The sequence below is a fragment of the Culex pipiens genome, chromosome 3, assembly GCF_016801865.2.
Source record: "Culex pipiens pallens isolate TS chromosome 3, TS_CPP_V2, whole genome shotgun sequence".
Taxonomy (NCBI): domain Eukaryota; kingdom Metazoa; phylum Arthropoda; class Insecta; order Diptera; family Culicidae; genus Culex; species Culex pipiens.
Genome location: NC_068939.1, coordinates 50,287,361 through 50,304,108, shown reverse-complemented (window position 1 = coordinate 50,304,108; position 16,748 = coordinate 50,287,361). Strand labels below are relative to the sequence as shown.

Here is a 16,748-nt window from a genome sequence, read left to right as displayed (position 1 = left end):
TGGGGTAATTTGGACACCCTAAGGAAATTGCTCTGCCACGGGCTGTATGGATATTTTAAAGGAATGTGGATGACACCAGAGGATAATAGAGACCATATTTGATGGAAAAATGTCATTCATTTCGATAAATTTTGATGAAAAACCCATTTTTACCGCAAAAATTAAAAGGTGTCCAAATTACCCCCACATTTTTGTGTGGGGGTAATATGAACACCCCTATGGGGTAATTTGGACATGCCTTGTGGGGTAATTTGGACATGCCTTGTGGGGTAATATGGACATACCTTGTGGGGTAATATGGACACCTTTTGTGGGGTAATTTGGACACATGTTGAAGAATAAGTTTAACATTTGATTTTTTGAGCATGTTTTTGTAATTGTTTTATATTTTGATGTGTTTATTTTGCTCACAATATTTCATCAAAGGTATAAATAATGATTTTGTGATAGAACTATAATTCAATAGGAAGATAACAAATTGTTCAGTGTTGTATACATAATTCAATCATTAATTCTGAAATGATTTAAACATTGATTCTGGATTAGGCACAAGTATAGTTTTTAGTGATTAAGGTATTGTTTAGATTTATATAAATCAATCTTTATATAAAACTAATTAACCTGAAACCATCATTTTTTTTTAATTTTACATGTAGCCCTTCAAATTTTGATATTTTTGTAAACCAGCATAGAAATTAGAAATGTCACAGAAATTGACTAAAAGCTAAATGTGCAGTAATCAAATTTCATCCATTTGAATATTGCAATAAATTTATCTAAATTAAAAAATAGGGATTTTGTGAAAGTTCTGATTGCTCACATTCCTTTTTGAGTGTTTTGACATTTTAAATCCCTCTAAATCCCTTTAAGAACTCAACCAACCATGAAAGTTATTTTTTACCTGACAGGTAGACTTTCAGGTATGTCCAAATTACCCCACAAGCCATGTCCAAATTACCCCCATAGCATATTCTATCATAAATTGCAATTTTTGATGATAAAAATTGATAAAATGCACAATTTTTATACGTACATATCTCAGACATCGACATTAGCAACCCCCTTAAACAAAAAATGTCACCCCCTTAAACAAAAAATGTCCATGTTTTATTTTTCCCGTGTTCAGCAGGTCATTTTGAGCAACTTTTGTTCTACGAAAAACTTTACTTCTCTTGTTTTATGTTTTTCTTGTTTCATTTTTAGTTTTTTAATTTACATTTATCTTGTTTAGTTTATGTTTGTTTTTGGTAGTATTTGGCCTACTCTACCACCTCCTATCATTACATTTTGCCTATCTAATTTTTTCATGTTTTTACAGTAACTTTTTCAATTTTTTGCATGTTTTTCACATTTTCTGCTATAAAATGGAACCATTATCATTTAAATTGTAAATAAATGCGTAGAGGCATAGTCTGGGGCACTAGAAAAATTACTGCATACTTCTTTTTTTCTTAAAATATAGGAAATGTTAGTAAAAATACAGCCAAAGTTGACCCCTAAAAAAAATATTTTTTTTAGAACATTGGCAAAGTCACGTAAAACAAGTCAAACTTCCAACCCTAAAATTTTCCAAAATTTTAAAAGTTCTTCTTTTCAATGCTTTTTGAAGATCAAAAATTGGTTGAAAAATTATTTTTTGGCGATTTTTTAAATCGAAGCCCGTCTAGAGGCGGGGTTGGGTTGTAGAGGGTTAAGATTTTTTTGATTTCGAATACCTCGAAAGCTCGACGCAATCGGCTTTTTTATTCCTAACAAAATAAATTATAGATCGATTACAATACTTGTCACTTCTCGGTATCATTTTGCAAACAGTAAATTGGTTCCGCTTTGACAGTTCTAAATTTAGGCCGCTTTGCGAACCACTATTCTGCACCCAGGTATTTAGTTTCTCCACACAGAAAAAAAGTTGATTTTTGGATGGTTGAAATTTTGGTTGGTTGAATATGACCTCTTTTTGAGTATCATTACATAAAAAATATGTAAAAATGTGAACCTGATGAAATTTACCCAAAAACTGATGAAAATTCTCCAGTTCCTGATGCAATATTAAACATTTTTTTGACACAAAACCTGGCATCATTTCCTGATGAATATTACCATGATTTTTTTTCTGTGCTGCGTTAAAATATATCGAAAATTGAGTTCTGGATTCTTAATCATAAGAATTACTAAACATTTAAAAAACATAGCAAAAACACTCATGTTTGCCAAAATGTTGCAAGTTGCGAAATCGATTTAACCAAATCGAGTTCATAAATTGAACATTCATAGCAATTCAAACCAAGTTACGACTGATGGAAATAAAAATAATTCCAGGTTATAAAAATAAATCCCAAAGTGCACAATTCGGTACAATCCTTTGCACGAGAAGCTCCGATTCAACCGAAGTCAGTAAGCCAACAAGAACGGCACAACCACGTGGGTGGGGGGAAACAAACACGCCCTCCCCCTTTTGACTTGTATTGTTGAACTTTGGTGGTTCCTCCACCTTCCTCCATCCACAGTAATAACAACAACATCGCAGCAGGGTTAGATGTGGGTGTTTGCGGGTGGTGCACGTATGCCATCACGTGGTGGGGCCCCCCTTTTTTCGGGCAAAATATTTACTTTTTTTCACGGCTTGGTGGTTGTCCCACCTTCTTGGGCAAACATTCTTCTAAACCCCCCTTTGCCTTCCTGCCTTCTCTTCCGGAAGTACGTAATTGAGGAAATAAAAAACGGATTTTGTGAATTTTGGTGGGTGGGTACGTGCCCCGGATCGGTTTTGGAGGGGCCCCACGGGAAGGAAAACACACGTTCACAACTCAACACCGAGAACAGCAACAGCATTTTTGTTGGGGGGCGTTGTCGAAATCGAAATTGAAGCTGATGGGACGTGAAGTGAGGCTTTTGACTTCTTGAGTGTTTGTTTTGGGGAAACTAATTTTGATGGCGTTTTGTTGAGATTTGTTTGCCAATCGAATTAGACTTTTCTCGACCTTAGAGAAGTTTGAAAGAATTAGAATCATTAAATTCTTTTCAAGTTCATCATTTATTTACAAACGATTGAAATTGTAAAATTATTGAGAATTCTCAAATAATACTTTTCAATTCCCGAGACTCCAAAACTTTTGAAATATTCTGAATTCTAAATTGTATTCATACTTGCATAAAACAGGGAAAAAATAGAAGAATCAGATAAGTAAAACAAGTCACCCACTGTGGGCACTTCACAATCTGCGATGTTTTCCTTCCTCATTAGGACAGCGTGGAAAGACAAAACGAGTCAAAGGAAACAAGAGAGAAAAAATACACAAATCCTCTGGAAAAGGCGCTCAAAGTTCAAGTGGCCGCTGCCACCACAGCCCACCAACGAAAATCCCACCTCAGGGGTGAGGGGGCATCCATATCTGGAGCAACAGAGTGCAAGAAAAAAAAATGAAAATAATGAGAAAACTTGTTTTTTTTTCAGCGCTCCGGAAGAAAAAGTGTAATTTCTTTCAACGGAAGTTGAAAAGTGTGGCAGGTCAGAAATCTCATGAATTTATAATTAATTAAAGGTAGCAATTTGGCTGTATTTGCATAAAGTGTCCATAACGTTTAATGGGATGTTAATTTTTGCCCTTTACCTTTGTGTGGAGAAGCTTACTCACGGAAAAGAGTTCTATCCAAAATTTAACAATTCAAATTAGCTGGCTTCAAATTGGTGAAACAGTGATTTTTTTGGTTGAATCAGCTAAAATTACAGCTAAATTTACCAACCTGGGATTGGTGAAATAGCTAACCCTGATTGCTGATTTGCTTTCCAAAACTGACAGCCCAAATCAAAATGACAGGAGAGATTTTACCAAAAATAATGGTGTTTTAGCACAATTTTGCGTAATTTTACCGAAAAATTAGCTGGAACCGGCAGCATGGATTTTTTGACAGGTCATCAGTTCGAGACCAAAACAAAGCATCGTCTTGTATCGTGTTCGATCCTGTTTGAGCCGCTCAGTTCGCGAAGTTTTTTGATGGTTATGTGTGCTGTTTGAGTGCAAGTGCAAGTGCAAAAGGTGATAGAATGTGTTGTGTGAGTGAATAAATCAAAAGCCTGGAAGGTTTTCTGCGGATCGACACCTGAAGGTAAGTTTCAGTAGATAAGGTGAGAAGTTTTTTGTGTTGAGGGAAAGTGGTTAGAAGTTGAGCCTCTCGTTATTGTTTGGATGATGCGTAGGTAAAAACATGTACTTAACATAAAGGGGGAGCATCCCTAAACCACGTGAACACTTTGGCAGGGGAAAGGGGAGGCTGGCGATAGAGCTTTATGACGTTTCGCGTACACACACTAGCGCACCATTTGATTTTGCTGGCCGGACAAAATTTAACCTCAATCTTTTTCGTGTACGTACACGCAATACATGCGCACGTAGATAACTCTATTGTCCACAGTATACTTTTTTGTATGGACATCTGTCCACCTGGAGGGGCGGCGGGTACAGAATGTCTAGACATAGATTGGCCAATGTTTGACAGCTCCGAACAAATAGGGTACCTAATGCCTTTTAAGCACATCCATAAATATAGTTAAATATTGTTAGAAATGAAGTTAAATTAAGTTCAATTAAGTTAAATTAAGTGAAATTAAGTGAAATTAAGTTTAATCAATTTAAGTTTAGTTAAATTAAGTTACATTTGGTAAAATTTAAATAAAAATGTAGAATTCAGTTAAAATCAGTTAAATTGATAAAATTTAGTTAAAATTAGTTAAATTTAGTTGAAATTAGTAAAATTTCGTTAAAATTGATTAAATTTAGTTTAAATTAGTAAAATAAAGTAAAATTTAGATAAGTTTAAATAAATTTTGTTGAATTAAGATGAATTTTAAAAAAATAGTTAAATTAAGCAAAAGTTAGTTAAATTCAGATCCATTCAGTTGAAATTAGTTATTTTTTGTGTGATTTAGTTGAATTGGCCCAAATTTGGTTAAATTAAGTTGTGTTAAGTTGAATTTAGTAAAATAAAAAAAAATAAGCAAAATTAAGTAAAATTAAGCAAAATTAAGCAAAATTAAGCAAAATTAAATAAAATTAAGCATAATTAAGTAAAATTATGTAAAATTAAGTAAAATTAAGTAAAATTAAGTAAAATAAAGTAAATTTATGTAAAATTAAGTAAAATAAAGTTAAAAAAAGTAAAATTGAGTTGAAATTATGTTAAATTCAGTTAATATATGTCAAATTAATTTCAATCAAGTTTAATTAAGTAAAATTAAATTAAATCAGTTAAATTGAGCTTAATTTAGTTGAAAATGGTTATATTTAGAAAAATGTAGTTGAATTTAGGTAAATGTAGTAGAATATAGGTAAATGTAAGTACATTTATTCAAATGTTATTACATTTGGTAGAATTCAGTTGAATTTAATGTAATTTGGTAGAATTTAGTTAAATTTAAAGTTATTTGGTAAAATTCAGTTAAATTGAGTTTAATTAAGTTAAGTTAACTATAATTAAGTTAAAATAAGTTTAATTAAGTTAAATTAGGTTAAACTAAGTTGAATTAAGTAAAATTCAATTAAATTAAGTTAAATTAAGTTAAATTAAGTTAAATTAAGTTAAATTGAGTTAAATTAAGTTAAATTAAATTAAATTAAGTTAACTTTAATTAAGCTAAAATAAGTTTGATTAAGTTAAATTAAATTAAGTTAAGTTTAGTTCCATTAAGTTATATTAAGCTAAATTGAGTTAAATAAAGTTAAATTAAGTTAAATAAAGTTAAATAAATTCAAATAAAGTTAAATAAAGTTAAATTAAGTTAAATAAAGTTGAACCAAGTTAAATTAAGTTAAGTTAAGTTTAATTAAGTTAAATTAAGCTAAATTATGTTAAATTAAGTTAAATTAAGTTAAATTAAGTTGGATAAAGTAAAGTTATTTTGTTTAAGTGAAAGTAATTTGATGTTATATTTAAACTTTGTTAAATGCAAAACATAGTTTAAATTTAACATTAATTTACTATAATTTAACCAAAATAACTTTTTGTGAGTTTTTTTTGTATTTTTGTATTTTTGTATTTTTGTATTTTTGTATTTTTGTATTTTTGTATTTTTGTATTTTTGTAGTTTTGTATTTTTGTATTTTTGTATTTTTGTATTTTTGTATTTTTGTATTTTTGTATTTTTGTATTTTTGTATTTTTGTATTTTTGTATTTTTGTATTTTTGTATTTTTGTATTTTTGTATTTTTGTATTTTTGTATTTTTGTATTTTTGTATTTTTGTATTTTTGTATTTTTGTATTTTTTTTTTGTATTTTTGTATTTTTGTATTTTGGTATTTTTGTATTTTTGTATTTTTGTATTTTTGTATTTTTGTATTTTTGTATTTTTGTATTACTGTATTTCATTTTTTTTATTTGTCAATAGAATATCGCAACAAAGCCGTACAATTAGGATGATCAACTATAACATAGTTTAAAAGTCTACCAAAAAAACGTACCAAGAATAGCGGAAAATCATGCTACACCAGCAAAAGTCTTTTTGAAAATAAAAAACAACTTTACAGGCAGTAAGGGATTTTTAAAAATGATTTCGAAATTACCAGTTAAAACAGTCTAAAAATTAGCTAGACTTACCGAAAAACGAAGCAAGAACAAAAAAGAAACGAGCTAAATCAGCCACAGGCTGGGTGAATAATGCGAGCTTTGCAGGCAGCAACGGAGGCTTTTGAAAGAAAACTTGTAGAAATAGTGGAAAAATTAGCTATTCCAACCAAAACACCTACCAAGAATAGTGGCAAAGTTAGCTAAACTAGCTAAAAAGATGTGTGAAAATACCTGGCTTCGCAGCCATCAATGGAAAATTTTGAGAATGATTCCAAAAAAACTGGTTGAAACAGCCTAAAAACTCGCTGGGCTAACTATAAAACTTCCTAGAATACCATAAAATCTAGCTAAAATAGCTAACAGACCTTCTCAAAACATACAGCTTTTGAGACTGACAGCATTTTTCCAGCTTGCAAATTAGTAAAATTTACTAAAAATTTAGCTAGATTTATCATTTTTAGGACCTGGATCCAGCTGTCAAATCCAGGAATTTTTTTTAGGATTTCCAGCTAAAAAAAATCGTGGTTGGAAAAACAACCAATTTTTTTAGGGTTTTTAACCGAAAATTAGTAAGATTCACGATAAACCTTCTTTCCGTGCTGGAATGGGGAAATTGAAATGATTATGAAGTGGGAAGGACTGGATTCAAGGTACCGTTTGGTTATCAAAATAATAACGTTTTGATTTTAATCTGTTCACTCAGTTCGGAAACGGGTTTCATATTTGTGTAAGCGAAAACTGTTCTCTATTTGTTTATGTTTGTTTTAAAACTTAACAAAAACTTAATATAAATCAACTTTTTTGTAGACACACTAAGTTGATCTCTGGAAAGCTCAACTAGATTGCTTCAGTTAATTCCGCTTTTAAAAACATATTTAAATCGAGCGCTGGAACCATAACTGATTTTCATTTTGATCTGTTTGATGGGAAAATCAATAACCAATGTTAACTTTAAATCAAATTATTCTATTGCTCTGAAATTCGATTTTAACTATCAACTATTTACTGAAATAATCGATTCTTGTGTTATTTTGAATGCAAAATATTAGAAATATTTTAGGACAATGTTTTAGTTTGTTTAATTTTGCCTTCCTCACTGAGGTAAGCCTATACTCCTGCTCTATAAATAAACTTTTCTGTGTGTGTATGTGACCAAAATTTCAAACCAAATGCATACAACTTGTTTTAAAGCCCCATACTTACCTATCGATTTTTATAAAGTTCGATAAGTAGTTCAAAAGTTATGTATAAAAATGTGTTTTGTATTTATCCGGAAGTTAGATAAGTGACCAGAAATCAACTCAAACACCATCATGTTGTACATCGTTGGCAAGGTAATCAAAAAAACTTTCCAACGAGTCCAAAACATTGAAGATCTGGCAATCCTGTCTCAAGTAATGGCAACTTAAGTGATAATTATGTACTTTTTTGAAGCCAGATCTCGCTTAAATGTATCTACACAATGTCCAGATCCATCATCCGACCCACCGTTGGTTAGGTAATCAAAAGACCATTTCAACGAAACTAAAACATTGAGAACCTGGCAACCGTGTCTCAAGTTATGGCCACTTAAGTGATATTTATGTACTTTTTTGAAGCCGGATCTCACTTGAATTTGTTTAAACAATGTCCGAATCCATCATCCGATCCAAAACATTGAAAATTTGTTAACCCTGTCTCAAGTTTTAACCTCTTAAATGATATTTGTGTACTTTTTTTATTGCGAATCTAAAGAAAAACTAGATAAAATTCATGTCCAATTCCATCGAATCACCAATTGTTGGTAAAAAGGGAGGAAGGCACCAACCACATAGGTGGATTAAGTAAGGTTTTTTTTATATATTTTAGATTTCTCAGGGATTAAAAAACAAAAATTCATCTGCCAACGTAAATTTTATTTCAAATGTCTCCCTTGTTTGTCTCCCTTTCACAATAAAAACCTCGGGCAAAAAATATTGTTTAAATCGAAAATGTTGCATGAGAAAACTTGTGCAAACTGTTTACTATTTCATCAACAATGAATAAGGATTTTTTTTTTCAAAAAAAAAATAAATCTTCAAGCAATCATTTCTGTAAAAACAATACATTATTAAAAAAAATATAACGAAAAAAAACGGAATCGACGCAACACCTTATAATGTGACCCTGGTTCGTCAACGGATCCACAGGCGTGTATCGTTCTTTTTGCGACAGTCCCTATTCAGACTGTAGTCCCGGTTCACCCCAGTTGACGGTACTAGAAATTTGGGAGCGATTAGTTGCATCCACATTTTGTACATTGCAATTCAATTTTGAAAAACAACCGTTTCCCTTCGAAAACTGAAATTTGACAGTCGTTGCTAAATAAATTTTGAAAATCTTTCTTTTTTTCATTTTGATTTTTATAGTTTTAATTTTCCACTAAATTTTATTTTTCAAATCAACACAATAGCTCTGAAATTAAGAAAATTCTCTGAAACTTTCCCGAAGAAAGTAAGGTGTTATCTTGCTTCTGTAAATATACAGCGAAAGACGGTACAGCGTTCCCAAAACTGGTCTAAACCGTGATTTTCGAGCGAAAATCCCTTGAAAAATCCCGTTTTAAACCAGTTTTGAAGATATGATATTTTGTTGGTTTGAGAATATATCTAGCTCAATAAAAAAAATAAAAAAATAAACAGAAAAAAATAATTTTCCCAAAATTTTAAAATTTTGAGTTTAATTTATTGGATGTTAAGATATCACAAAACCGTAAAAAATACGAAAGTACTTTTTAAAAACATTTTCAACTCTTGAACCAACCTGTTCTCCATAATCGGTCACAGGACCCAATCCCGTTCGAAAGTGGGAGTCTCGAAAATTTACTGCCCCGCATCCGGGGTAATGTGTGCTCGTTCGCTCTCAAACCCAACTCATCTGGTGGAACCACTTTCCGGCAGGCCAAAGTTGATGGCACTTATGGCATCATCGGAAAATTCGTTTGGTCCGGCCGGGTGGCCATCAATGGCGCTGGTGAAATGAGCAGTCTGTCCCGGGTTACAAGAGCTTAAAACTCAAACGTGACTAAACTGCCAAAAAAGGCTGCTGTCCTGCTGCTGCTGCTGTTAAGGGGAACGCATTTCGCGTGTTCCAGTGTTGAAACCGATGCCGACCAACATTCCAAGTGTCCTAGAAGGGAGTCCCGTGCCCGGAACGGAACCCGCAGTCGCTATGAATACTAAAATAACAACCCAAGGGGGGGAAATACATCCTGACGGAGAATATGAAAGGAAACCGAGAGGCGATGTGATTATTCGATTTTAATTCAGAATATTTTCGGTGGATATTTTTCACTGGGGTGTCACTTCCGGAAGGTGATATTTCTTTCTGCCGGATGGATGTTACTTTGAGGCGTGTGGTACAGCAGACCATAAATGGCCCTTTTTTATTTTCTTTATGGTGCCGGTTCCTGAATTCGGAATTTTGTTTTGGGGTCAGAGATTTATGGCTCAATATTTTTGAATTATGTACCCGTAATTGATACCGGGTTTAGAGGTCGTGTTGAGCGTAATAATATATCGATTTAAAACGATCATTTCTATGGAGCTTATACAATTAAAATTCTATAAAAATTATTATTCAACTTGCGGGTACCAATATCTAGATTTTGCATAAAATTTGGTTCATTCATTACTTATGTTAAAAATTAAATAACGAAAAAAACAATGACATCTGGTCCATATCGCAAAATTCAAAGGAAAATTGATTTTCTGGAAAAAAAAGTCTTCAAAATAGTTATTTTTTTAGAGATTTGGTGGCTTTAGAAAAGTTGTTCCAAAAGAATAGGGGTAATTTTCATCACTTTTTCTAAAAGTTAACAATGAAAAAAACTGATTTAAGGGTTTATTTTGTGGTGCTTTTAACAAAAGTGGTCCTAGAAGCCATTGAGTATGGGATAAAATGTTGGTGTCTTGGACAAAGTGGCTTAGATTGGCATGCCCACAACATTCTAGAATAGAAAAAAAACCCAACCACATTTCTGGAAGGTAAGACTTTATAAAACTCCCTAATCGTGAACTAACCTTATTTTAAACCAAGCCAAAAGTTACCCCTAATTTTCCACTTAATCTTTTGTTCTGGACCACTGGGCAATGTTAACAACTTCGGAATATAATCAGAGACAATTCAGTTTGAAAAAAATACTGGAATATTTATTTTTGTAGAATGGTTCAAAAGTTCATTGATACAGTTGTGTCAAATATTGAAATAAAAAATACCAATTATTTTTTTTTCAAAATATTTTTTTTCTCTAATTTGTTAACAGCTTAAAATTCAGTAAGTTGATTTAAAACACAAGCATAAACGCTATACAATGTAGTCTCAATAGTTCACAATCGATTGTACCACTTTTTTCAATGAAGATTAAATTTTAAGGCAATATTTTTATTGCTTCCTGAATTTTTGAAGTTTTTGTAAATGCAATTCCATCAACATTTTTTTACAAAATATATACTTGCGATACTGTACTGGAGTATTATACCTTCTGCGATGTTGCAAACTTTCAGACACCCAAAAATGTCTATTTTGATTTTAAAATTCATAGTCCGTCCTCATCCAATTCTTGAAATTGGCCCACCCCGTAATTGTGTTGATTGCAAATTTCAACCATCACGAACCATCAGTGTTTTGTGTTCCATCGCGAAGTTCCAGGCCGTGTGCTTTGCCCGGCAACCTTTTTGCGTCACGTTTTATCAGCACTGTAATGACAGTGCAAGCCGTCGTCCAGAGGCAGCTCAGTGCAGTGATCTGTGCATCAACTTCTAGGACGACGACTAGTTCCACACAGTCCTAATGGGAAATGTTGAGCCACCAGCACCACCTGGGAGGGGACCGAAATCCTCAACATGGAATGATGTACCGGTGGGATTGTTTATGAAGGAAGGATTTCACGATTGTCCATAAACTTGGTTCACTGGGCAGAAAATACAAAATGTACATCATTGTTCCATTCGCAAGGTCAGGGTGCAACCAAGCACGTGTTGTTTTAGGATGTCCCCTTACAACTTATGTGATTCATACTGTTCTGCCGTTATCTGTTTTTTAATCCACTTTTAATGCTGGTAACCCTAACCTCCGCTGTCTAATATATTCCGGCTGGCTTAAATATTCCATTGTACGACACAAAACAAAACCTGACTCATAGCTCCACCAAAAGCTGGCAATGGCAGTAGTAGCAACAGTCCTCTTTTTCCACATCCGTGGCACATAAAACATACCACCGGCATTCCAGAACCTCCCACAACAATGATGTAAAGCACCGAATGTCAGTCGTAAAATGGCTCGGGAGGGGAAGCACAAATCATCATCGTCAAATTGTACCGCGAATAAAGACAACCAACGGAACGACTGAGGCAGAACGAGGGTAACGCGGCAGAGTGATCTCATAAGCATCCTGTCGAACATCCTCGCTGCGGTTGTGTCATTGTGTGTGTGTGTGTGTTTTTGAAATGCAGCCACGCACGTCTTCCGCTTCCTCTGAGAGGAACAAGGTTGATGGGGTTTAGATGAGTGTATTGACAAGAGAAGATGTAGATGAATGTATTGAAATTTTGCTTTATATTTTTTATATCTGATTCAATTTTGGCAGCTGTCCATACAAAAATGGTACGTAAATATTCAAAAAAATGTTACTTTTGAATGAATTTTCGTATGAATTTGGTGTCTTCGGCAAACTTGTAGGTATTGTTGAGGACTATTCGAAAAAAAATATGTACACGGTTTTTTTTGCGATTTTTAAATTAACTTTGTTCACATAAAAAAGAATTTCCCAAAACTATTTTTTTTTATTTTGAATTTTTTTTATATGGTTTAGGCCGTTGCAAATATTTTTCAAAGTTTATGTGCCCCCCCTGCCCCTTCAAAATTGGTCCGAAAATCAGGGGGCAAAAATTCTTTTTTTTTTTCAAAAATCTTCTAAATTTTAATGAAAAAAAATAGAAGTCAAATCAACTTTAAACAATCTAAAACGCATTTTTCTGCATTTATAATCATATTTAGCATGTTTGGGCTGGATTAAAAGTATTTTGAATTTTTATAAAATTCCAATGTACAGCACCGCAAAAACTTTTTTTTTGCAAAAAAAATAAATTTTCGTCAATACTTAGGTATTTTGGAAACTAATGATTGCAAAACAACTGGGCAGGTGTAAAATGCATTTTTAAACACTTTGTTCATTCAAATGTTGAATCCATGGCTCGTAAATTCAATTTTCAAAGATTTTCTATTGTTTGCCCCCCCCTCGACTTTGTTCAGAGTCGAGGGACATAAACTTTAAAAAATATTTGCAACGGCCTTAGGAGACAAAAACCCACAAAAAAACTTTTGTGCCATAGAAAAGTATGGAAAAAAAATCTGAGTGGATTATAGCGTATTCAGGAGGTCATGTTTTTCGATTATGATTGTGTATTATTTTCATATTTTTTGAGTCATTTTACAGTTCTCCACGGTGTGTTTCATAGAACAAACTTAAAATTAAAAAAATCGCAAGTCTGATATTTGGCACCATGAAAGGCGGGCTCTTTCCCGACATTTAACGTGGCTCATTAAAATATTTTGTCGAGGGGTCCAGAGCAACTTTTTTGTAAAGATTTTTTTCGATTTCAATAGATTCTACAGATCCATGAATTTCTTATGAATATGCCTTGAGAGACTTTAAACTACACATTTGATCAATATTTTACCTCAAATAAAAAGTATACCCTGACTAAATCTACCATATATTTTGCTTTATTTGAACTAACCTTAATATCAAAGCTGGAAAAGCCAAGACGTTCGAATAAATATCTCTTCTTTGTAAAATTTGGTAGACTTAGTATTTCATTAAAAAAGCTATTTGTTTCCCAATAGGTCCCAAACATATTTTTTTCATTTTCCATCTTCACCATCTGTTTTTGGCAGTGTTGAACTTAGTTTTGAAATTTATTAGAAAAAAATCCTTTCACATTTTGGAAGTGACATAAGCCTTGAAAAATATAAAAAAAAATACCTATGGCTGGTACAAATATTTTTAAAAGTTTTTGTCACCCCCCTCCCCTTCAAAATCGGGCCGAAAATCAGATGGCAAAAAATATTTTTTCTAAAAACTTCAAAATGTCAATTGAATTTCAAGTGCAATTACTTGAATTAATTTATGCGTTTTAAAATTACTTGAATTTAGAATCATTTTTAAGCATGTTTGTGTTCATTTGAAAATCCTTTGAATCTTTAAAAAATTTCGGTGTACGGAACCACAAAAAGGAACCACATTTCTTAAAAACTAATGATTGCAAAACAACTGAACTAGTGAAAATGCATTTTAAACACTTTTTTCATTCAAGTGTTAAGATAATGGCTTGTTTTTAAACTTTTTTTTTTGTTTTTAATGTTCAGGATGTACGTAGGTACGTTTTTCAAACGTACCATGCAATTTGAACCCTTTGTTTGTGGTTCCCATTTTCATGAAGGCATGTTCACGATTTTGGGAACTCTTTTTTCTCCGTGTAGGAACAGGGAAAGATTTACTTTTTTGACTGATCATAAACTACAACTTTGCCAATGAAACCAAATAGTTTCGGAACATACCCATTCCAAATATATCTTTTCGAATATTTCCAAATAAAATAAAATCACACAAATCCTTCCGAATCAAGTTTCCCGACTCATTGATCCGCCAATAATTCGGCTTCAATACAGTGCCTTTTCCCACTCGACCCTTTTAGCTTACGCCAAATTATAGAAACTCAAGCGCCACCCTTTACGCGTCGACCTCCTTCGTAATAGGGCACCCTATTAGTGTGATTGCATGCTTTTGCCAAGCGCATTACTCTATATTTGGTTTCGTACCGTGATTCCGCCCAACTCTCCTCAGCAAGTCAACCAGAAGCAGCCGTATGGAAGGATCTTCAACATTTGTTTACTCCACTTTACATCCTCAAGATTCATCGACTCAATCACTCAACAACAGTCGAACCGGTTCCCCAGTATTACATCCGAGGGACAGACTTCAAGTGTTGCACATCTCATCATCGTTGTCGCTCACTACCGTTGAGAACTACACACACTTGACTCTTCAACATTGTGTATTCACAGATTTTCCAAAGAACCACTTCAGACGGAGATCCGAACTTTCAAGCATCCAGCATCCAGCATTTGTACTGAGTTATATCCAAATTGATTTCACGTCTCCTTAATGACCAGGATGTATTCTGAAACTAACGAACTTGTCTTGTGTCTTCTTTTCGTTGGGAGTGACCTCCACGTGTGTCACATATCCCCGTTGTATCCTTCGCTTTCAGCACAACATGCAGCTCAATAACAAAATGATGAACTTCCCTTCAAAAAGGGGAGAAAATGAACTTGCCACTAATCACTTTTCACACGTTTTCCACCCGGGCACAATACACCCCACACCGGAGGCAAAACTGTTGACCTGCTGTGCGTTGTTCTTGTTTCATAACACTCAACAGTCGAGATTTTTCCCGCGAAGTGAAATTTCCACGGACAGGGAGATCCTTCCCAAGAGCAAGACCGCACGCGTCCACAGCCGGCAAACGACTGAGTGCTCGCTCGGGGAAATTGGCGAGCTTTTCCTCCCCAACAGAAAAACAGATTCTAGTACCGCAGCACAGTTTTTGTCGCGTGACATTTAGCGGTGTTGTGACAAATGGGGTGTTGTCGCGTGCAGGTCAATGTGACCGACGGCAGCGTGATTAATTTTCAGGTTGCGTTTACTGATGACGCGGGATGAGGTCCATTGGGTTAATGGCGGGGTGAACTTGGTGGTGAGCTAGTGAGTGTTGGTGATTGGTAATTAGAGATTGAAGGCTTGTCAATAAATAACGGAATGATGAATGAATTGGAATCAAGCATCCGACAAAGATAGAATTTATGTCAACAATGCAATTTTGTTTTTCGTTCAAATGGGGAAAAAAAAATAAAAAAAATACAAAAATACAAAAATACAAAAATACAAAAATACAAAAATACAAAAATACAAAAATACAAAAATACAAAAATACAAAAATACAAAAATACAAAAATACAAAAATACAAAAATACAAAAATACAAAAATACAAAAATACAAAAATACAAAAATACAAAAATACAAAAATACAAAAATACAAAAAAACAAAAATACAAAAATACAAAAATTCAAAAATACAAAAATACAAAAATACAAAAATACAAAAATACAAAAATACAAAAATACAAAAATACCAAAATACAAAAATACAAAAATACAAAAATACAAAAATACAAAAATACAAAAATACAAAAATACAAAAATACAAAAATACAAAAGTACAAAAATACAAAAATACAAAAATACAAAAATACAAAAATACAAAAATACAAAAATACAAAAATACAAAAATACAAAAATACAAAAATACAAAAATACAAAAATACAAAAATACAAAAATACAAAAATACAAAAATACAAAAATACAAAAATACAAAAATACAAAAATACAAAAATACAAAAATACAAAAATACAAAAATACAAAAATACAAAAATACAAAAATACAAAAATACAAAAATACAAAAAATACAAAAATACAAAAATACAAAAATACAAAAATACAAAAATACAAAAATACAAAAATACAAAAATACAAAAATACAAAAATACAAAAATACAAAAATACAAAAATACAAAAATACAAAAATACAAAAATACAAAAATACAAAAATACAAAAATACAAAAATACAAAAATACAAAAATACAAAAATACAAAAATACAAAAATACAAAATACAAAAATACAAAAATACAAAAATACAAAAATACAAAAATACAAAAATACAAAAATACAAAAATACAAAAATACAAAAATACAAAAATACAAAAATACAAAAATACAAAAATACAAAAATACAAAAATACAAAAATACAAAAATACAAAAATACAAAAATACAAAAATACAAAATACAAAAATACAAAAATACAAAAATACAAAAATACAAAAATACAAAAATACAAAAATACAAAAATACAAAAATACAAAAATACAAAAATACAAAAATACAAAAATACAAAAATACAAAAATACAAAAATACAAAAATACAAAAATACAAAAATACAAAAATACAAAAATACAAAAATACAAAAATACAAAAATACAAAAATACAAAAATACAAAAATACAAAAATACAAAAATACAAAAATACAAAAATACAAAAATAC

The 16,748-nt window shown here is 31.9% G+C and overlaps 1 protein-coding gene across 4 annotated transcripts in view; it reads right to left on the bottom strand.

Annotated features, from left to right (window-relative positions):
• The window catches only part of LOC120413207 (uncharacterized), a 61,360-nt gene extending 46,240 nt beyond the window's left edge, over window positions 1–15,120 (bottom strand). For all 4 annotated transcript variants that reach the window (XM_039573926.2, XM_039573925.2, XM_052710151.1 and 1 more), the window contains exon 1: window positions 14,399–15,120. The gene's annotated coding sequence lies outside the window, so the exon portion shown is untranslated. The remainder of the gene's footprint in view (window positions 1–14,398) is intronic.
• Window positions 15,121–16,748: the final 1,628 nt, after the last annotated feature.